The sequence below is a fragment of the Rattus norvegicus genome, chromosome 13, assembly GCF_021556685.1.
Source record: "Rattus norvegicus strain SHRSP/BbbUtx chromosome 13, alternate assembly SHRSP_T2T, whole genome shotgun sequence".
NCBI classification, from domain to species: Eukaryota; Metazoa; Chordata; class Mammalia; order Rodentia; family Muridae; genus Rattus; species Rattus norvegicus.
Genome location: NC_141546.1, coordinates 35,934,046 through 35,957,840, shown reverse-complemented (window position 1 = coordinate 35,957,840; position 23,795 = coordinate 35,934,046). Strand labels below are relative to the sequence as shown.

The 23,795-nt window shown below is 37.9% G+C and overlaps 1 long non-coding RNA gene across 2 annotated transcripts; it reads left to right on the top strand.

The window, feature by feature from the left end:
- The first annotated feature begins 1,489 nt into the window (after positions 1 to 1,489).
- LOC108352640 (uncharacterized) lies at positions 1,490 to 23,010 on the top strand. 2 transcript variants are annotated; one of them, XR_015636338.1, is made up of 4 exons: positions 1,490 to 1,567; positions 16,650 to 16,712; positions 18,463 to 18,713; positions 22,871 to 23,010. It is a non-coding gene; the product is annotated as an uncharacterized LOC108352640 (long non-coding RNA). The 2 variants fall into 2 exon arrangements; XR_015636337.1 differs by lacking the exon at positions 22,871 to 23,010 and having other exon boundaries at positions 1,506 to 1,567; positions 18,463 to 19,011.
- The last annotated feature ends 785 nt before the right edge of the window (positions 23,011 to 23,795 follow it).

The window sequence follows — 23,795 nt, the reverse complement described above, 5'->3', positions numbered from 1 at the left end:
CTTTAGGCCACAGCAATCTAAAATGTGTACTGTGTGCTTACATTGTCCTCAGAATTGATGGTTTTGAGACTGTGGTAAGCATGGAGCTTGAGGATTTACAAACTGCCACAGCCATTCCATGACACTATTGATTTGAATAGTGAAAACATATTGGCCTTCTATTTTCATATCTTTCCTAGAAATTTTGTTTTCAAACAATTTACTTACTTTATTATTTATTAATTAATTTATAATTAATTTATAATTAATTGTTTATTAATTATTTTCACTGATTAATGAAAGAATTGGTGTAAAAACTGGGCATTGAAGAACATGCCTATAGTCACAATGCTTGGAAAGTAGAAGCAAGTGAATCAGGAGCTTAAGATCACCTGAGTCCTTAGTGAGTCAGAGGTCAGTGTGGTCTAAGAAAGACTATCTCAGAAAACTGAAATATAAAATAAAATTGAAATTATAAGAATTAGAAGTACCTTTTTAGACTCTTGTATTTTATTCAATGGAAGGCTGGCAATGTTTTTCTTTTAATACTGCTTCCTAGATTATGATTTTGAAAGTAATATGTAGTACTTTGTTTTGAACTTAAGAAATGATATGGGTTACAGATATGACTCAGTCAGTGAAGTGGTTGCCACAGAAGCATACTGACTTGCATTGAATCCTAACGCAATATCCAGGATTAATGGCATTCTGCCTATAATCCCAGATCTGGAGAGGCAGAAATAGGCACCGTGAGTTAGTGGCTACTCAGTGCAGTTTAATCAATAAATTCTCGGTTCAAGGGGAAACACTAATGGCCAATTTTAGTTGTTGACTTAACTGCATCTGGAATTGACCAAAACACATGATGCTGGAAACTCCTGTACAGAATCTTCTTGATTAGACTGTTTAAAATATGAAGACCAACTCAAATTCCTGGTACAGCCTTTGGAAGGAGCCCAATAACAGGACAAAGAGAGATGCTTTGGTTTTTGCTTGCTTGCCCTCACTCTCATTGGTAGCACTATTTTTCTGACTTCTGCACTTTTCCTTCCACATTATTAGGATTGATTTCTTTTGTAATTCAAATATACACTGACAAGCAGCAGATCTCCTGAAAACCTCCATGCCTATAGGGCCAAATTGGAACTACTGAGACATTTAGTGGTGTGAACAAAGCAATTACCACATTCTCAGCCTCTCCTGTGTTAAGGAAGCCATTGTTGGATTTTATCCTACAAGACAATCTAATGAATCACACACACACACACACACACACACACACACACACACACAGAGAGAGAGAGAGAGAGAGAGAGAGAGAAGACGATTAATGATCAATTGACAGATAATAATAGATGATAGATATATGAATATGAGAGAATAGAATAAAATATGATAGGATAGAATAATAGAATTGTATAGAAGAATAGAATAGAATAGAATAGAATAGAATAGAATAGAATAGAATAGAATAGAATAGAATAGAACAGAACAGAATAGAACAGAATAGGAGTAGAATAGAGAATAGAGAATAGAATAAGTATGTGAAAAGAAGGACTTATCTTTACAGTCAGTCTCAGAAAGACAGGTAAGTTACAAGTGAGATGACACCATTTCACTCTTAAGTGTCACTCTATGTCCCTTATGGTAAAGACCAGGCCCCAAGAAGTGTTTCATTATAGAGAATTAAAAACCTTAAGAGAGGGGACATTGTGGGATGTCTTTAGGTCATTGAATGTGTGCCTTCATGTGGGATTATTAGAACCTGATCTCTTTCACTTTCCAGTAATGTGGTGTGTGTTTCTATTCTGCCATGATTTGCCATCATGCAAAGGGCCAGTGGACTATAGATCAAGATCTTTAATCTTTGAGACAGAGTAACCATTTCCCTTTCTAACTGGATTAGTTCAGGGTCTTGTTTTGTTTTTTAGAAAAAGGAAGCAGGGTAACATATCAAGTCCATTCTTCTATATATGCCCATTTTTGGTTATTCAGGAAAAAAAAGGTATAAGAGTTACAAGAGGAATAAAGGTCATTTACTGATTTTTATTTAATTTCGAAATACAAGACTTGCATTTTTCTTCTGTGGGGCATATCTATGACCTTTTATTGTGTAATTCAATCACATTTGTTTTAGTTTTGTCAGACTAAACACACTGTGAAGGAAAATTGAGATTAATGTGCTTGTAGAAGAAAAGAAACCCGATGTGAATGTCTATGTACACATGACAAAGTAATTTGTAAGAATGAATTTGAAAATTTTAACAAAAAAATACATACTGTCTGAAAACAATAGAAGAGCTTCTTCGTCAATCAATTTAGCCATCGACAATCCAGTACTACTGAATTAACCAATGCAGCCTGTAGTACTGTGATCCAGTATCACTACGTGAACCAAGTCAGTCTTTAATGTTGTGCTCCAGTATCCCTGAGTTGCTCTTGGACCTACTGGGAACTATTAAGACTGTGTATAAGAACTGAACATTGTGTTTAATCAGAACAAGTCTCCCTAAGTATGTAGTTTTTTCCTGAAAAGCTTCCCTTTAGTATCTATGTCAGAAGCATTAAACATTAGGTGGACCAGGCCAGGAGGCACTTTGGGGAGGCGAGAGTCTCTAAGCTTGCATCAGACAAGCAAACTCCAGGGGCTGCTTGAACAAAAATTGAGGAACAAGTCTTGTGTCTGTGTTCTCTCTTGCTATGGAACAAATCACCCCAAAGCTTAACAGCTTAAATCAAAGCATGCATTCATTATCTCCAAGTTTCTGAGTCTGAATACAAGCTATGTTTGGCTGGAGTCTCTGGTTTATCATTTCTTAGAAGACTGCAAGTCCTTGGCAGGGAGTCTGTCCTCTTCTCTCAAGGCCTGCCTAGGGAAGTGTTCCCTTCCAAGCTCACCATGTAGCTGGCAAGGTTTTAATTCCATGTCAGTGACAGGATTTAGAGCTTTAATTCTTCACTGGCAACTGGCCAAGAACCATCCCCAGTTCCCTGACATCTGGGCTCCTCTACCATAGCAGCTGGTTTCAGCTAAGTTTGCAGTCTGTTGGCAGAAGGAAACCATGGTCTTTTGTGAGCTAATCTTCGAAGCGATACTCCTTCAGAGTTGTTCTATCCTCTTGATTATAAGCCAGCTACTCAAGGGGAAGGAACTGTACAAGGACATTGATGCCAGGAAGCAGGGATCATTAAGGTCCATCCTTGAAATCTATCTCCCATATTATCAGGGGCTATGAACAATATGGTGATTAGAAGAGGAAGCATTTCATCTTCTGCTGCTTAAAAGATAATTGAGTTTACAGGTTTTAGCTTGTTCAAATTTTAGAGTAAGTAGGACTTATATTTATATGATTAAAAGCTAAAAACTTTTATATAGCTGTTGGGTCATGGAGTAGAGGATGATAATGAAAATTGGTAGGGAGGTCTGCCAAAATAACACTAAAGCTGGACATTTGATTCCACAGGTAGATACATGCCCAAAGCACTTTACAGAGTTTCCTACATAGCTATGTTTACTACTGCATTGCTTACAACATCAAAAATATGAAACGAGCCTAGTTGTCCATCATCAACACATAGGAGGAAAAAGAAAATGTGGTACAAACATACAATATAATTGTATTCACTTGTAAAGAAAAATAAAAATGATAGCATTTGTCAGAAATAGAACTATAGGCCATCATGTGAAACAAAATGAATTAGCTTCAGAAAAATAAACATTATGTATTTTCTCACATATAGAATCTAGAGTTACATTTATATACATTTAAAGAGTGTCTTATAGAATTATTGCTGTTGCAATGAAACACCATGAGCAAAGTTAACTCAGGACCTCAAGTCTCTTGAGGGTTAGGTGCATGTTCTCTGACTGAACCCAGACCCCGAAGTCCTCTGCTGTATATGTGTTGGGGGCCTCCTGTCAGCAGGTGTATGCTGCCTGGTTGGTGGCTCAGTATCTCCGATATCTCAGGGGTCAAGGTTAGCTGAGAATGTTGGTATTACTATGGTGTCGCCCTCCCCCTCATCTTCTTTCAGCTTTTCCCTAATGCAACCACAGGGATCCTTGGTTGGGTGTAAAGAGCATCTAACTCTTATGGCTGCCTGTTGGGACTCTCAGAGGGCAGCCATGTTGGGCTCCTGTCTGTAAGCCTGCCATAGCATCAGTAATAGTGTCAGACCTTGGAGTCTCTTCTGGAGCTGGATCCCAAGTTGGGCCAGTTACTGAACCTCCTTCCCCTCAGTGTCTTCTCAATTTTTGTCGCTGTATCTCTTTTAGACAGAAAAAAAGTTCTAGGTCAGAATTTTTAATTGTGGGATGGCAACCTAATCCCTCCACTCGATGCCCTTATCTTTCGACTGGAGGTGAACTCTACAAGTTCCCTCTCCCCACTGTAGAGCATTTCATCTAAGACTCTTCCCTTTGTGTCCTGTGCCTCTCTCACCATCCAGGTCTCTGGTACATTCGAGAGGGCCCCTCCACCTCCTACCTACTGAGGTTGGTTGTTTCCATTCTTTCTGATGGCTCTCAGGGTTTCACTCTTGTTTAACCCCCCTCCCACTCCGATACCTGATCACATTCCCTCTTTTCCCTCCCTGTCCCCTCTCCCATCCGGGTCCCTCCCTTCCTCTGCCCCCTCCCCCAACCTGATTGCTTTCTTCTCCCTCCCAGGTGGGATTGAGGCATCCTCACTTAGACCCTTCCGATTGTTTACCTTGTTGAGTATTGACTTATCACTGAGTACATACCATGCATGTCCTTTTGGGTCTGAATTACCTCACTCAGGGTGATACTTTCTAGATCCATCCATTTGCCTACAAAAACGCATGACGCCCTCTTTCTTAAGAGCTGAGTAATATTCCGAAAGAGTCAGTATCTTTAAATATTCAAAATCTCTTCTAAAAGTTCAGTTCATCAACTGTAGGCTTATGTAAAAATCAGAATTATGTACTTTAGTAATTCAAGAGAGAAGAACCAGGGCCCTGTTACTATCTGAACAAAGCAAAACTGAAATTCAATAGTGAAAATAACCTACTGTCCAATATCTTAGATTCACTCATAATCTCTGGACTCCTCCAAAAGGCTTGGGTCATTTCTCTGCTCTACCATCTACAGCACAGGCAACTTGTCTTCCAGGCTCTGGCGTCCTCTGTTCTACTCTACCACTAATGCCAGTTTTGGTGCTTATTTCTTGGTACTTGCATCTCAAAATGCTCAGGTCTGCTGAAACTGGGCAACACTTTCTCAAGTAGCCTCTCCTGGACTTTCTTTGTGGTATCAAGCCTCAACTTCTCTCCATGAGACCTTCAATACTGATGTATAACTGCTACTGTGACTGCACCTTCTCCAATGGTCTATCCTGGTCTTTAAGTACTAAGCCTCAGTTTGTGTTCCTGATCTTGTCATGTCTTCAAACTAGTACTACCTGGGTAATTCTTAAAATTTACCAAGTTCAGCTGCCATAGGGGGTACAACCTTGGCTATCTTTCGAACACAGCTTCTGTTGCTGAATCTGAGAAAACACTTCCTCAGATTTCACCTAAATAATGCTGGTAATTTGTTTGTTTGTTTGTTTATTCCTTTTCACTGCTCACTGCCCCCCTCCTGGTCACTCCCTCCCACAATTCTTCCCTCATTTCCTCTCCCCTTCTCCTCTGAGTGGGTGGGGGTTGCCTTTTACATCCCCCTACCCTGGCACTTCAAGTTTCTGAGTGGCTAATTGCTTTCTCTCCCACGGAGGCCAGATAGCTAGAAGAACATATCCCATGGACAGGCAACACCTTGTGGGATAACCCTGGCTCCAGTTGTTCAGGACCCACACGAAAACCAAGCTGCCCATCTCCTAGGTCTTGCCTGTTTGTGCTCATTGGTTGGGGGTTCAGTCTCTGAGAGCCCCAAGGGTCCAGATTAGATGGCTCTATTGATCTTCTTTTGGAGTTCATCTCCAGCTGAGCAGCACAAGTTGTCCCACTAAAGCAAAGGTTTTAGTTGAGTCGTTCTCATTTCTTGTTAGCCCCAGCTATCCAGAACGACACTGTCAACTAAAACTAGCAAATGGCCTGGATAGAATACTTAAATGTGCCCAGACTTCCTTCTGGACCGTGACAAGCCAGGCCTTGATTGTCTGCATCACTCTATTTTTATCTTCCTAGCTCCCACAGAAAACCTTTGAATACTAAATGGCTTTTTCTAGCTAAAAGTTCCAAAGTCCTTCTACAATCCTCGCCAAAACAAGACCAGGTCTGTCATAGTAATACCCAATGATTCTGATACCAATTTGTCAGAGCTAGGGTTACTGTTGCTGTGATAAAATTCCATAAACAAAAGCAATTTAGGGAGGGAAGGATTTATTTAACTCACAGTTTCATATAACTTCAACATTAAAAGCAGTAAGGAAGGAGACTCTGGTTAGGAATCTGAAGGCAAGAGCTGATACAGAGGTTGTAGCGGGATGCTGCTTACTGGTTTACTGTCCATGGCTTGCCAATCCTGCTTTCTTATTATAATTAAGGACCACCAACCTGGGGATGACACCCCACAAAGGTCTAATTAAGAAAAATTCCTACAGGTTTGCATATAGCCTCATTTCATGGAGTCATTTTCTGAACTGAGGTTTCCCTCCTTGATGACTCTATCTTGTGTCAAATTGTTGTAAAACTAGCCAGCATAGATAGTTAAGTATACAAAAACATAAACATAATAATATATTTACCTACATGTACATACTTTATAGATTTATATGTTTATTTACAGACAGATGTATTCATAAACATACTATATTAAAACATACATATTTATAAGCATACATATATCCATATATTTATTTACATATATGCTATATATATTCATTTATATTTTCTAATATATTAGAAGTATATATTTTGTAAGTATGAATACCTAGAGTTAAAGTTGTATGGATATGCATTTATACATGCAGAAGGCAAAATATATAGAAATGTGTATAATATATGTTCATATATGTGTTTGTACATAGAAATGTGATATATACAAGTAATTACATAGAGAGAAAATATTTAGTCATAAATCCATATATATATAATTTATTATTACATATGTGATGTGAAAATAGAATGGGAACATGAGAAGAGAGGAAGCAGTCTACACAGAGGGGGACAAGAGAGGACATGGGGAATATGTATCAGAGGAGCAGAGGAGGGGCTGTTATTGGGTGAAAGGAGACCAGCAACAAGGAAAAAGGAAGATGGACAGGGACAAAGTTCAATGATGTCTGTAAATGACAAAACCATGATGGAATATGTAGCAGTTAACTAGTTAATCAGCTTTGGTTCCTGACGGGTCACATGCACGATGCACTCACCTAAGAGTTCTGGATTCAGGAATGAAAGACACACACTTGCCAGCTAATCTTAGTATGCCTTGACTAGTTCAATGACTGGCACATCTATACCTCCCCAGGGCTAGCAAATACTCTCCTCTGGTATTCTCAAGTTAACATCTTCTAAAATCTATATTTCATCTCTGCTACTCCAGACCAAATGGTAGAAATGGCCCAGCCATTGGCTGTATGGCAGTTCTTGTTTTGTTTTTTTTGTTTTTTTTAATTGCATTTTTAATTTACATTTTAAGTGTTATCCATTTCCCAGTTTTCCCTCCACAAACCCACTATCCTAACCCCCTGCTTCTATGAGGGTGCTCCCTCACCCACCCACCCACTCCCTCCCACCTCCCCACCCTGACATTCCTTTACACTGGGACATCTAGCTTTACAGGACCAAGGGCCTCTCCTCCCATTGATGCCCTGCAAGGCCATCTTCTGATACATATTCGAATAGAGCATAGGTCCATTCTTGTGTTCTCTTGGGATGTTGGTTTCATCCCTAGGAGCTCTGAGGGGTCTGCTTGGTTGGTATTGTGTTGCAAACCCCTTCAACCACTTCAGTCCTTTTTCTAACTCCTCCATTGGTGACCCTGCTCTTAGTTCAATGGTTGACTATGAGCATCTGCCTAATATTTGTAAGGCTATGGCAGAGCCTCTCAGTAGACAGCTATATCAGGCTCCTGTCAGCATGCACTTCTTAGTATCCACAATATTTTCTGGGTTTGATGGCTGTATATGGGATGCATCCACAAGTAGGGTAGTCTCTGGATGGCCTTTCAGGCTTTGCTCTACAATTTGTCTTTGTATTTCCTCCTGTGAATATTTTCATTCCACCTTCAAAGAAGATCTGAAGCATCCAATTTTGGTCTTCCTTCTTATTGAACTTCATGTGGATCAGTGAATGCATACCATCTGTGTTCTTTTGTGACTGGGTTACCTCACTCAGGATGTTATTTTCTAGTTTCATCCATTTGCCTAAGAATTTCATGAAGTCATTGTTCTTAAGAGTTGAGTAGTATCCCCTTGTGCAAATGTACTGCATTTTCTGTATCCATTCCTCTGTTGAAAGACATCTGAGTTCTTTCCAGTCTCTGGCTATTATAAATAAGACTGCTATGACCACCCTGTACAAAGATCAAGTCCAAGTGGATCAAGAACCTCCACATAAAACTAGATACATTGAAACTAATAGAAGAGAAAGTGGGCAAGAGCCTCAAACACATAGGCACAGGAAAAAATTTCCCAAACAGAACACCAATAGCTTATGCTCTAAGATCAAGAATCAACAAATGGGACCTCATATAATTCCAAAGCTTCTGTAAGGCAAATAATACTGTCAATAAGACAAAAGAGCAACCAACAGATTGGGAAAAGATCTTTACCAATACTATATCTGATAGAGGGCTAATATGCAATATATACAAAGAACTCAAGAAGTTAGACTCCAGAGAATCAAATAACCCTTTTAACAAATGGGCTACAGAACTAAACAAAGAATTCTCAACTGACAATGACTTCGAATGACCACGAAGCACCTAAAGAAATGTTCAACATTCTTTGTCATCAGGGAAATGCAAATCAAAACAACTCTGAGATTCTACTTCACACCAGTCAGAGAGGCTAAGATCAAAAACTCAGGTAACAGCAGATACTGGCCAGAATGTGGATAAAGAGGAACACTCCTCCATTGTTGGTGGGATTACAAGCTGGCACAACCATTCTGGAAATCAGTCTGGAGGTTCCTCAGAAAATACGACCCTGCTATACCACTCCTTGGCATATATCTAAACGATGTTCCCACATATAACAAGGATCCATGGCAATTCTTTATTACCAATCGAAGCCATCTCGTGCCAGGGACCCTCAACATCTGGAAGTACAGCTTTTGGGAGCTTAATTAAGACAAAGCATTAGAACCAATTCCCTATAGAAAGCATTCATTTATATGCCCACATACGAACTTAAAATAAAGATTAATATCTTCTATCCAACTGCTCACCAACTCATAGAGGATTTTCTGTGCACCCCTCCGGAAAATGGCCATGTTTATTTGCAGTGAAAACATAGTTCTTGGCCTTCAAACTAAACTGATTTCACCCCCTCTGGCACACTGGACTCTAGTTTTTGGAAAAAAAAATGTCTCTGAGCAAAGTGGACAAGGGTAAGCTCTGGCATAAGGGTGTAGGTTCCTAGGAATTTCTTCATTCTCAAAAAGTTACTAGAGGGGTTTCTAAGAACAATTTTTGTTATCTATCCTTTGTTATTCTTTAGAATCCCCAAATGGTGGTCTCTTTATTATTTTTTAATATCTTGGAGAGAATATTTTGATCTATTTATATTGATCTTCCCAGAATCTCTGCACTCTGACACTCAATGTAGATTTCAAATATTTGTGTATCAGTAAACCTACTTGATAGTGGAAGGAGGGAAGCTTCCATAGCACTTATCATTTTCATGAGATGATCACAAACCTGCAAGGGGACATGTTTACATGCGTCATGGGTAACAGTGTGATGGCTAAATAGATACCACTGATAGCAGAGATGTAACCCACAGAGTTACAGACAACCTGGTGGTGAACATATATACATCAGGGGAAAAAAGTAAAACAAAAGATGAATAGATGAATCTATATTTCAAATGCTATCCCTTTTCCCACACCTAATTGCTCAACCCTTCCCCTACACTGGGGGGTGGAGGGAGGGTCCAGCCATGGCAGGACCAAGGGTTTCTCCTCCCTCTGGTGCCCAGCAAGGCCATCCTTTATTAATTACATAAGTAGATATTAAGCCTCTATCGGATGTAGGATTGGTAAAGATCTTTTCCCAATCTATTGGTTGCTGTTTTGTCCTAATGACAGCGTCCTTTACCTTACAGTAGCTTTGCAGTTTTATGAGGTCCCATTTGTCAATTCTTGATCTTAAATCATAAGCAATTAGTGTTCTGTTCAGGAAATCTTTCCCTGTGTTCATGTTTTCAAGGCTCTTCCACACTTTCTCTTCCATTACTTTCAGTGTATCTGGTTTTATGTTCAGGTCCTTGATGCACTTGGACTTGAGCTTTGTATAGGGTAATAAAAATGGATTGGTTTGCATTCTGCTATATGCTGACCTCCAGTTGAACTAGCATCATTTGTTGAAACTGCTATCTTTTTTTCCACTATATGGTTTTTGCTCTTTTGTCTAAAATCAAGTCACCATAGGTATGTGGGTTCATTTCTGGTTCTTCAATTCTGTTTCATTGATCTACCTGCCTGTCTCTGTACCAATACCATACAGTTTTTGTCACAGTTGCTCTGTAATGTAGACTGAAGTCAGGGACAGTGAGTCCCCAAGAAGTTTTTTTTATTTTTGAGGTAGCTATCCTGTTTTTTTTTAACCAAAAATGAATCTGCAAACTATTTTTTCTAACTCTATGAAAAACTGAGTTGGAATTTTGATGGGATTTGCAATGAATCTGTAGATTGCTCTTAGCAACATGGTCATTGTTAGAATATTGATCCTGCCAATCCATGAGCATGGGAGATCTTTCCATTTCCTGAGATCTTCTTCAATTTCTTTCTTCAGAAAATTGAAGTTCTTGTCATACACGTCTTTCACTTGCTTGGTTAGTGTCACACCAAGGTATTTTATATTATCTTCACTATTGTGAAAGGTGCTTATTCCCTAATTTCTTTCTCAGCCTGTTAATCCTTTGAGTACAGGAAGGCTTCTGATTTGTTGGAGTTAATTTTATATCCAGCCACTTTGCTGAAGTTGTTTATCAGGCATAGTAGGTCTCTAGTGGAACTTTTGGAGTCACTTAAGTATACTATAATAGCATCTGCAAATAGTGATATTTTGATTTCTTCCCTTCCAATTTGTATCCTTTTGACCTCCTTTTGTTGTTTGATTGCTCTGGTTAGCTCAAAGCTGTGAGCTTTCCTCTTAACACTGTTTTCATTGTATTCTGTAAATTTGGGAATGCTGTGCTTTCATTTTCATTAAATTCTAAATAGTCTTTTTTTTATTTATTCCTTGACCATGTTATCTTGAGTAGAGTGTTTTCAACTTCCAGGCATATGTACGCTTTCTGTTGAGTACTATATTAAATAGGTAAGGAGAGACTGGGATGCCTTGTCTAGCTCCTGATTTTAGTAGATTGCTTCAAGTTTCTCTCCATTTAGTTTGATGTTGGCTACTGGTTTGTTATATATTGCTTTTACTATGTTTAAGTATGGGCCTTGAATTCCTGATCTTTCCAAGACTTTTAACATGAAGGGGTGTCAAATGCTTTTTCAGCATCTAGTGAGATGATCATTTTTTTCTTGAGTTTGTTTATATAGTGGATTGCATTGATGGATTTCCATATATTGAATGATCCCTGCATCAGTGGGATGAAGCTTATTTGATCATTATGGATGATCATTTTGCTGTGTTCTTATATTTGGTTTACAAGAATTTTATTGAGTATTTTTGTGTCAATATTCATAAGAGCATTTGGTCTGAAGTTCTCATTCTTTGTTGGGTCTTTGTGTGGTTTGTGGCTTAGGTATAAGTGTAATTGTAGCATCACAGAAGGAATTGGGTAGTCTTCCTTCTGTTTTTACTGTCCAATTATTTGGACAGTATTGGTATTAGATCTTCTATGAATGTCTGATAGAATTCTTCACTAAACCATCTGGTCCTGGTCTTTATTTGGTTAGTAGACTTTTAATAATGCTTCTATTTCTTTAGTAGTTATAGGACTTTTTAGATGGTTTATCTGATCCTGATTTAACTTTGGTAGCTGATTTCTGTCTAGAAAATTATCCATTTCATCCAGAGTTTCCAGTTTTGGTGAGTATCTGCTTTTTCAGTAGGATCTGAGAAATTTTTTAATTTCCTCAATTTCTGCTGTTTTGTCTCCCTTTTAACTTCTGGTTTCATTAATTTGGATACTTGCTCTAGGTTCTCTGGTTAGTCTGGCTAAGGGTTTATTATTTTTTGATTTTCTCAAAGAACCAGCTTCTCTTTTTGTTGATTTTTTTGTTTAGTTCATTTTGTTTCTAGTTGGTTGATTTCAGCCCTAAGTTTAATTATTTCCTGTTGTCTCCTCCTCTTATTCCACTGCTTTTAGGTGTGCTCTCAAGCTGCTAGCGAATCCTCTCTCCAGTTTATTTTTGGCAGTACTCAGAGCTATGAGTTTTCCTCTTACCACTGCTTTCATTTTCTCCCATAAGTTTGGGAGTGTTGTGCCTTCATTTTCATAAAATTCTAAAAAATCTTTAATTTCTTTCTTTATTTCTTCCTTGACCAAGTTATCATTGAGTAGACCGTTGTTCATCTTCAATGTGTAAGTGGGCTTTCTGTTGTTGTTATCAAACACCAGCATTAGTTCATGATGATCTGATTGGATGCACGGGATTATTTCAATCTTCTTGTATATGTTGAGGTCTGTTTTATGACCAATTACATGGTCATTTTTATAAAAGGTATGATGAGGTGCTGAGAAGAAAGTATATTCTTTTGTTTTAGGATGAAATATTCTATAGATATCTGTTAAAACCATTTGATTCATAACTTCTTTTAGTTTCTCTGTGTCTTTATTTCATTTTGTTTCCATGATATATCCATTGCTGAGAGTGGGCTGTTGAAGTCTCCCACTGTTGATGTCTGAGGTGCAATGTGTGCTGTGAGCTTTAGTGAGGTTTCTTGTATGAATGTAGGTACCCTTAAATTTGGAGCATAGATATTCAGGATTGAGAGTTCATCTTGGTGAATTTTTTTCTTTGATGAATTTGAAGTGTATTTCCTTATCTTTGCTGATAGAATGGATACCCCAGCTTGTTTCTTGGGACCATTTTCTTGGAAAATTGTTTTCCTGCCTTTTAGTCTGAGGAAGTGTCTGTCTTTGTCACTGAGGTATGTTTTCTGTATGCAGCACAATGTTGGGGCCTGTTCATGTAGGGTCTGTTAGTTTATTTGTTTTTACTTGGGAATTAAGTCCATCAATGTTAAGAAATACTAAGGAATGTTTGTGTTTCCTGTTTACTTTCTTGCTTTTTCTAGGGTGTAGTTTCCCATCTTGTCTTGGTATTTTCCATATATTATCCTTTGTAGGGATGCCTTGGTGGAAATATATTATGTAAATTTGGCTTTCTCATGGAATATCTTGGTTTCTCCATCTATGTTAATTGAGAGTTTTGCTGGATAGAAGAGCCTGGGCTGGCATTTGTGTTCTCTTAGCATCTTTACAACATGTGCCCAGGATCTTCTGGCTCTCCTAGTCTTTGGTGAGAAGTCTGGTATTCTTTCTTTGTTTTTTGCATTTGGTGTTTTAACTATTATGTCCAGGATGAATTTCTTTTCTGGTCTAATCTATTTGGAGTTCTGTAGGCTTCTTGTATGTTTATGGGCAGTTCTTTATTTAGGTTAGGAAAGTTTTCTTCTATAATTTTGTTGAAAATACTTACTGGCCCTTTCATTTGGGAATCTTCTATACTTATTATCCTTAGGTTTGATTTTCTCATAGTGTCCTGGAATTCCTGGATGTTTGGGGTTAGAAGCCTTTTGTGTTTTACATTTTCTTTGATGGTTGTATCAATGTTTTCTATGGTATCTTCTGCCACTGGCTTCCTGTCCCAGACTGCTCCTCGGTTCCTGTGTCCAGAGGCCTCCAGGCAGGTTCCTAATGTGTCAGGCATGTGAGCAGAAGTTGTGGTCTCCCCTGAGCTCTCAGGATTATCTGCACTTTTGAGAGTCCATCTCTCTCCTCCAGGGGATTTGTCTACAAAGTGCTGTGGGACTGTGTCAGCTCTGGGTGCAGCTGGGAACTGGAAGCTTCTTTTTCTTTTTTAAACTAAACATAACTTTTTGAGAATTGCATATATGAGTACACTCCTTACAGCTTATGTGAAACTTTATTCTCTCTCTAAAACCCATGGCTTCTTTTTCTTTAAATGCATACCCATAGACATAGACACAAGTAGACACACGGTTACACACAGAGAGAAACACATAGGTATATAAACACACAACACCCCACACAGAGACATATACATGGGCACACACACTTGCACACATGCACACACATATACAATGTAACAACTGGGTAACCCCAGTTCACTTAGTGATTCTCATAATGCTAGTATGATCACTTGGGATTAGATTACCTATAATGGGTTTATCTCTGGAGAAGATTGACTCTTTCTCAATAGTTGTTGATCTCAGAAGTAGTACTTAATCTAGGAATGGGATCTTACAAATTTTCCTTCACCCATATTGACATGTCAACAAGTGCTGTCATTCAACTTTTGTTTAAGTGACCAGACTTTTTAGATTTCCTGAGTGCAGCTTTACAGTAATATATAAATGGCATGGTCTCTGAGTAGATATTCTGACTCTCTGACTCTGATAATCTTTCAGGATGCTCTACTGAGATGTTCTCTGAGGCTTAGGTGTAGGGGCTGTGTAGATTTATCAATAGAGAGTGGGCACCTCATGGTCCTTTACTCTCCTTTTGACCAAGGGTGGCTTTCGGAGGTGTTCTTCATGTACTATAAAGAGAAGCTTCTTCAATGAACACTTGGAGGTAACCTCATCTGTGAATTTAAGAGTAAGCATTTAGAATTAATTTAGAAATTATACAAGTTTATCAAAGTGGCATAACTAGGTTCTCCATTACGATACATGACCTTACTACTCACATGAATGAACCTTAATTCTAATTAGGCATCTGTTGGTTATCCACAAGATATTAGTGCCATAATTGCACTTTTGGAGGATGTCTTGGCATGCATATCATCATTTTGTCGGTAGGCTCCATAGCTAGGTAGAGGGCTTGTTTCCTTCTCTTAGTGATTTCTGATTCTATGAAACTTAGTCCTCAGGTAAGTGTCTTCCTGGCCAGTTCCACCTCAAATTCCCTAATCCTGTATCCACAGTATTGAGTATCTTCAACAGGTTGTACCTTCAAGTTCTAGAAGACCACCAAGAGCAATCACAATAGCCATAATAAGGTGTTTCTTCAACTCCCTTCACCAACAATTCTAAGTGAGGCTTGCCACTTTGGTTTAGATTTAAGAAAATATTTTATATTTTATAGGAGTTTTGCAAGACTCATTTCACTCTGAGACTTGGAAATGGAACTCAGGTTTTGTAAAAAGTGAATTTCATTGCTTTTTATAGGTATTATGTAAAGAAGAAATAAGTAACTATTTAAAACATTTGCTATTGTATTATGATCTAAGTATGATTTTCTTTGCTGATCTTCCTACATCCCTGCCATTTGAGATACAGTCTTTGCCAGTTATCTCAGGCTGGTCTGGACCTGATCTTTCTGCTTCATAATTATAGGCATGCATATTATCTGACTTTATTAGCATCTGTTGTGAGTGGTCCATGTCTCTTTGCTTGCTTGTTAAATTCTTAGACAGGGAGTATAATAGAACTGATGAATGTGTGGGCACAGAAAAGGGTCAAGCAGTAGACAGGGTACCTGGATTTCCCACTGAGGCATTTTCTGTCTAGAATTCCATACACAGGCAACCTTTGTTAGTTATTTGTGTCCTTTAAGAACAGTGCTCTCATTCATATCCTCTAAGAGCAGTGCAGTCTTGAGTTCTTTTAGTCAATACAACTTATTGAAATAAGAGAAAATTTAATAAACTAACATCTTGCTATTCATGGTGATAGGAAGTAGGGAAATATGCTACCAAAGCAATACATAAAAATTCTTTTCTATGAATATATTTGTGTGTGTGTGTGTGTGTTATGTCTTCTTTATGTACTGTGTGTATGGTACATATCTATGTTCTGTGTATAGATCTGTGTTGTGTGTTGTGTGCAAATATGTGTTGTAACTGTCTTGTGTGTCATAGATGTATCTGTGTATCGTGTCTATATGTGTTGTGTACCGGGAGTTGCTGAAAACCTGTAGAGGTTTTTATTATTCATTCTTTAGCATAAAGAACCAGTTTTAATAGTGTTTTTTATAACTTTTATTCTTTCCTGATCTTTTAGTTTTGAGCTGTTGTTTAATAGCTAGGCTGACAGATACAAATGCTTTAACTAAGGAAAAAATATTTTCATGCTGCTCTTAATCCTCTCACTTTTGATAAGTACCCACCATCCTAAAGTTTACCAGTGTTAACTTACCTCATTTCTTGCTTTAATATAATTGCTTAGAGTTATCACTTCGCTTCTAGTATTATTAAATACTCTTTTAAGATATGTATATTTCAGTATTAGTTTATTTAATCTTTTTAAAAATTTCTGGTTCTATTAATGATTAGAAGTTCTGGGATTTATTGTATTTGTTATCAAATATCCAACATTCTTTATTATTTTACAGAACCCCATGGCTTATACTTTTATGTCAAATATAGAGCCTTTCTTCTGCTAGTTGAAACTAAAGGTCAGTATGCAAAGCTAGTTCCTAGTTGTAAAATTCATTAGTGTATAAAAAAATTTAGTTTCCTATTTTAACAACTGTGGTTATAATTTGCAATCTGTCTTTTGTATGTATAGACAAATAGAAGGTATTTTACAAAATTGAAACTTTCTTTGTGTGTGACTGTGCATGTTTTTGTTGGGAGTGAAGTATGACAGGTTTTTCATAGGGATATACAACATTAAAGTAGAAACTTCTGATTTGTACTGAATGTCAGTTATATCAAATAGTGTTTTGCTGGGGCACACAGGTAAGAGGATATTTTGCTAAAGCAGACATGTGAAAGAATATTTTCCTGAAGCAGACATACGCGAAAGGATGCTTTGCTATAGCAAACAGGTGAAAGGACACATGATGTTTAGAAGGAATATAAATATGACCCTACAAGACAATGGGGGCTTTAGCTTGGTTTGCCTTGCTCTGCCTCGCTAGTCTTCACTGGCCACACACACATACTTAGTTCACCTTACATTGCATTGCTGAGCTCCATTTATGGTGACTTCATAGAGAGACTTGACACAGACCTTCTCATGAGGTTCCTGCAGCTTCTTGCCACTTCCACATTCTCATGCTGGTTGCTGACCCTTGTGGTTTCTTCTAGATTGACCTTCACTTGCTGATCTGTTTGCGGTGTCCAACAAGTGGGCTAGACTGTAGCTGCTGGTTCTTGTGCGGTATCTGCTGAGCAGAGTTATCTGCAGCTGCTGATTTTATGTTTGCTAATGGACAGGACTGAGAACAATGAAGATTAGAATTGCCCCCAAAGAGTGATTTAACTATTTTTAAACAGGCCAACTTCCCCCATATCCGAATAACATTTCTTTTTCCACTACCTCTAGAGGATGAATACTTACTAAAGCAGGTTGAGAAAAATATATGCCAACACACACACACACACACACACACACACACACACACACACACGTAGTCATCCTAGAAAGGGAGCTTAAGCTAGACCAAAGGATAGCACATGTGATGATTTGAATAATAACAGCTCTGAAGTTCATATATTTGAAGGCTTAGTCACCAGATAGTAGCCCTATTTAAAAGGATTAGAATGTGTGGCCTTATTAGAGAGAGTATGTTACTGGGGGTGGACTTTGGGGTTTCAAAAGCCCTTCCCAAGCCCAGAGTCTCTCTTTCCCTCTGTCCATGCTGATCAGGTGTAGCTCTCATTAGTACAGTGTAGGTTATGCATGCCTCCATGCCTCCCACCATGATGATAATGGACTAAAACTCTACAACTATAAGCAATTCCCCAATTAAATGTTTTCTTGTATAAAAGTTGTTTTGGTTATGGTATCTTTTCACATCAATAGAACAGTACCTACGACAGTATCAAAGTCCAACTTAATGAACAAATGTATTTGCACTAACAGGAGCATGGATGAGGAATAATGTACCCAGAGCAGGGATAATACAGAAGCAGCTACACTGCCAACAGGGGGTGACTCAGGAGAGCTGCATCCTGGAGGTCTCAGTATCAATTGTAGGCAGCCCTGAAGGTCTGGTGATCTCTGAATTGGTATCTACTTCTCAGGCACATGATGTTGGTTTATCTTGAGATTCTCATTAGCCTCTTCCACCCTCCTAGGATAGAACTGCTATACAACAAAGTGCCTTGAGCTGCATTCAGAAATCAGAGGAAAACCTTAAATGTGGTTGCAAGCCTTATTTGACATCTTATTTAAGAATGTGTTTCCGTCTGTTCTAGATGCCAGACTTCCCGGATGCAGGCTTTGGGGAACTGTCATGTCACAGCCTCTCATCTGGCCATAGGACTACTGGGATTTGAGATGTGCTATCACATAAATCTTTATTTGTGTTCTGTGCACCAACACGCTGATCATCATGCTCAGAAGCAAGTTCTTTACCCACTGAACCATCTTCCTGCAGAAGAGCATCTATAAGAATCACCTGTCAGTAAAAAAGCTGATGGCCAATGAGCTGAGGCAGGGAACACTGGTGAGAAGCAAAAGAATTCTAGGAAATAGTGCAATAATGATGGGAGATGTGGAGAGAAAAGAGAGATGGACTGGACAGGTATATGAACTCAGAGAGAAAGAAGCCTACCTGGACTGAAGAGAGGTAGTTACATGATAGACATAGAAAAGTTTGAATGGGTTTAAGACGTTACAAGCTAGTCAGGGAATGAAGCAAAGCTTATAACCTAGGCACTTAAAAATAAATAATTAGTCTCAGAGTTATCATTCTGGGAACAGGACTGGTGCAGTAACACAGAATTTAATCCTTTTTTAACATATTCTTATGCCTCATTTTGTTTCTTTAAGTATGACTGGTCATGGCATCTTACTAAAAAGGCTATTTTTGGTAAGCAAGATAATACGCTTGCATGGTCCAGGTCCTTGAGTATCCTGGGCATAGCAACTCTACTTCTCAGAGCATTGCATATGTCTTCTTCCTCTAATTCTAAACTGGGCCTTGAATGTCACCCTGACTTGATCTGACTTCACTGGTTTGTATGTTGTTTCACATTTATGTTCTTCCTTCTCCTCTTTTTCCCTCTCCTAACAAGGCCTGCATGCTCCTGGGGCAGCAGCCTGTTCTAGTTCTGCTGAGAATTCCCAGAACTCCATCTGGATAATTAGTCTCATTACTCAGTGACATTCCACTAAAGCATACTCCTGCCCTAAACTGTAGCTTGAGTACCTCAAATTGTATGATGACTACAATAGGCATACAACAAATATGTGCTGAGTTAACACATGACTTGGGTTTGGATTCAGCCATCTGGCTCATTCCATTAAACCACACTAAAAAGATAAAAGAACTAGAATTTCAGAAAGCACCTGCACCATGAAGTCTCAATAGCATTTACCACAATTTTGGATGGTGATCTACTCTTATCCTAATGTCTCAGGAACCACATACTTCAGATTTTGGCCAGAATCTCCATATGCAGCTGCTTTTGCTATTCTTTCAGTGGCAAGTTCATCCATCTTTGGGTGATTTGGATAGACTATAATAGCTTTGTGGTACTGGGTAACTGATTACTACATAACATTTAAAGGCACCCTAGGGTTATGAGTCAAAGCACGGGATCAATTCCAGTATGTCATTGTAATTAAAGAAAGCACTCTCTGAGGGTAGAATTCATAATTCCCAGGCACTGGTTGGAGTCATTGGAACCTACAATAAGGTTCATGGACAATGGGAAACTAAAAGACAATATAAATCATCTCCTTATGAGAGAATGAATAGTAGCTTCGAATAAACAAAAGCAGCCTTTTGAATGTGATTGCAAATGCCAAATAATTTGTAAGCTTCTAAAACCTTTGTCATGACTGGAGACTGATATTTTGCAAGTGCTAGGTCATCCCTAAATTGTGAATTTACCAAAATAATTATATTTGAGAGTCCCATTGCTGCTGTACACTCTGGGTTGATACTCAAAGCTTATATATTACTAGCATATTTCAAAGTATTACAAAAAAAGATAACAGTGAAAAGCAAGAGACCTTATCTCAAAAAGACCCGAGACTTCTGTTTCTGACCTTTGCACATATTCACACACCCAAATGCTTGTAGACACATCACAGACAAATTCATGTGGACAGACGCACACACACACACACACACACACACACACACACACACACAAACACACACACACACACACACACACACACCTTAAAAATCTATGAATAAACATTATATGTATGCAGTCTTTGAGGATAAAATGAAGTACATTCACGTGTTTATGATCAGATGCCATCTTCGTTACTTTTCTATTGCTGTGATAAACACCATCACCAAAAGACACTTTTGGAGGAATGAGGTGTATTTCATCTCACACCTCCCAATATACACTCCAGCACTGAGGATACAGTCAGGACATGAAATCAAGGTGAGAACCTAGAGGTTCAAATTGACACAGACGCTATGGAGTATGCTGCTTTCTAGCTTGTTTGTCCTGCTTTATTTACCCTTCTTTTCACACCCCAGGCTGTTCACCTCAGAGATGGCACTGCCCAGAGTGGGAGGGCCCTCCAACATTAACCATAAATCAAGAAAATACGCTACAGCAATCAGATGAAGCCACTTTCTCAATTGAGATGGCATCTTCTAAGGTATTTCTAAGATTGTATCAGCTTGGCAAAACACAACAAAAACAATAAACACAACAAAGGAAAACCAAAAAGACAAACAACTTGAAATAACTTGAAGTTCCATTTTGGGGTGCAATTACTCTCTCTCTCTCTCTCTCTCTCTCTCTCTCTCTCTCTCTCTCTCTCTCTCTCTCTCTCCTTCTCATGAAAACAGTAGTAGCTAAAATAAAACAATTAGTAAGAAGAATACAGCCAAACTCAAATAGCACATGAGCTAATGTGCAGAATTACAGTGAGGATAATTTTAGCGTAGGTTCAGAAATCAAGAGACTCAGTATTAGCTAATGACGGATAACAGGAGTAAAGACACCTACTATGTCTGGAGCTGGACCAGATCAGGAACATACAAATCAACCAGCCATTCTCCTTCCTCCTCCCCTCCCCTCCCCATCTCATTCCCTCTCCTCTTCTGTCTTCACCTTCTGATATTTCTTCTTGAATTTCTCCCCTCCCATCATTTTTTTCTTCTCCACTTCTTTTTGCTTTTTGTCTCCTCATCCCTCCACCTAGTCCATTCTGTTCTGAGTATCTCTCTCCCCCTTTCATTGCTTAGTCTTTCTTTTCTGTCTGTCTCTCACATACTATTCTCCCAACATACATAATTCTCTTCTCTTCCTTTTGACCTTCTCCACTCCTTTCCTTTTTCTATCTCAAAGATTTCTGTGATTTTTAAAGAACAAATCCACACACTTTTATATAATATGACAAAATTAGAATTAGTAGAAATAATTATCACAAGTTTGCATCAACATTTATGAACATAAACCTTTTGGTTTTGGTCGAAATAGACTAATTGCTAACATTTTATCCATAATTTAGTTGAGAACTAATTTGTAATTTTGGATTTGTTTTTTTCGGAGCTGAGAACCGAACCCAGGACCTTGCACTTGCTAGGAAAGCGCTCTACCACTGAGCTAAATCCCCAACCCCAATTTTGGATTTTTTTAGTTCAGCATTATATTAATAGTGAAATGTGAAAAGTAAATTCCTGTTAACTGATAATTAATACATATAACACTTATATTAATAGTACTATATATACTATTTTATTATATACTAATATAATATTATATTAACAAATATACACCTAATTAGACACTTTTAATACTATTATATTAATGCAGGTATATACCTGTTGAAAAGAATGAGAAAACTTGCTTGTGCTTTAAGTCCAAAGCAAATATATCTCCAGTGTACACTCAAAAAAGACTCCAATCAACCAAACAACAACAAAACCAAAGATACAAAGCAGAAATGGGGAGCATATGAGAAATCAGTTACTAGAACCATATAGTAACTGATAGCTCTAAATAGTCTAGGTGGATGGAGGCTAAGTTAAGGATAATAGATGGTTTTGAGGCCTGGTGAACATTTGTATAAAAAAGAAGAAAATGTAAAACTTATAATGTAAAAACACAGACTATCTTAATTTGTTCGAGTAATAAAATTGTGATTAAAAATTATGTAATTGTGGTATATTATGGTATGTAGACTTGCAGGATGTTTTGGTTTTTTGGCTTGGGTGGTTGATTGGTTGGTTATTGGTTTTATTTTTTCCTTGACATTTTTTAACAGTATAATCCAGATATATGCATTATTTAATACTGGATGAAATAAAAAGATCACATCACAAAACTCTTGATTCTTAACTCACTCTGAGATCATCTGCCATCCACTTTGACTATACCCTGAGTTGTAGTGTAAAGGATTTGCCATCTATATCCCAGGTCTCAGCTTTACCCATTCAGCCAAATCTAATAGCTGTATATATAAAATGAATGTGTTTTATTGAATAAACATTTTATATGAAAATGCATTAGTGAATTCTTCCATGTGCACTGAGTATTTTTGTTTTGTGACTTGAAAGTTTCACCCATTTACTAATTAGCTGTCATTTCTGCAAGGCGCTATCCTGGGTTCTCCAAAATTGACCATAGAGTCACAAAGAAACAAATACAAGAAAAGTGAAATAATTCACTGTATCTTTTCCAGACCACCATAGGTTAAAACTCGGCTTCAACAACAATAGAAACACCAGAAGGCCTACGCACTATGAAAACGGAACAACTCTCTACTCAACAATCTCTGGGTCAGGAAAGAAATACAGAAATTAAAGACTTTCTAGAAAGCAATTAAGTATTAAGTGCCTTAATAAAGAAACTAGATAGATCTTATATTAGAAACTTATAGAACACATGAAAGCTCTAGGGGGGAAAACACACCCAAGAAGAATCGCTTTGGGAAATAATTCAACACTGCTGAACTAAATCAGAATTTTCATATTAAGGATATCCTAACTTCAAAAAGCATTTGACAAAATTCAACACCCCATTAGGATAAAAGTCTCGGAAAGATCAGAAATTCAAGGCCCATGCCTAAATATAGTAAAAGTAATATACAGCAAACCAGTAGCCAACATCAACCTAAATTTAGAGAAACTTGAAGCAATCACACTAAAATCAGGGACTAGAAAAGAGTGCCCATTGTCTTCCTCCCTATTCAATATAGTACTTGAAGTACTAGCCAGAGCAATTAGACAACAAAAAAAGTCACAGGAATACAAATTGGATAAGAATAAGTCAAAATATCACTATTTGCAGATAATAAAATAGTATACTTAAGTGACCCCAAAATTCCACCAGAGAAATCCTAAACCTGATAAACAACTTTAGCAGAGTGACTGGATATAAAATTAATACAAACAAATCAGTAACCTTCCTCTACACTAAGGATAAACAGGCTAAGAAAGAAACTGGGGAAATGACACCTTTCACAAAATCCAAAAATAATATAAAATACCTTGATGTGACTCTAACCAAGCAAGGAAGTTCTCTATGACAAGAACTTCATGAATATGAAGAAAGAAATCAAAGATCTCAGAAAATGGAAAGATCTCCCATGCTCATGGATAGACAGG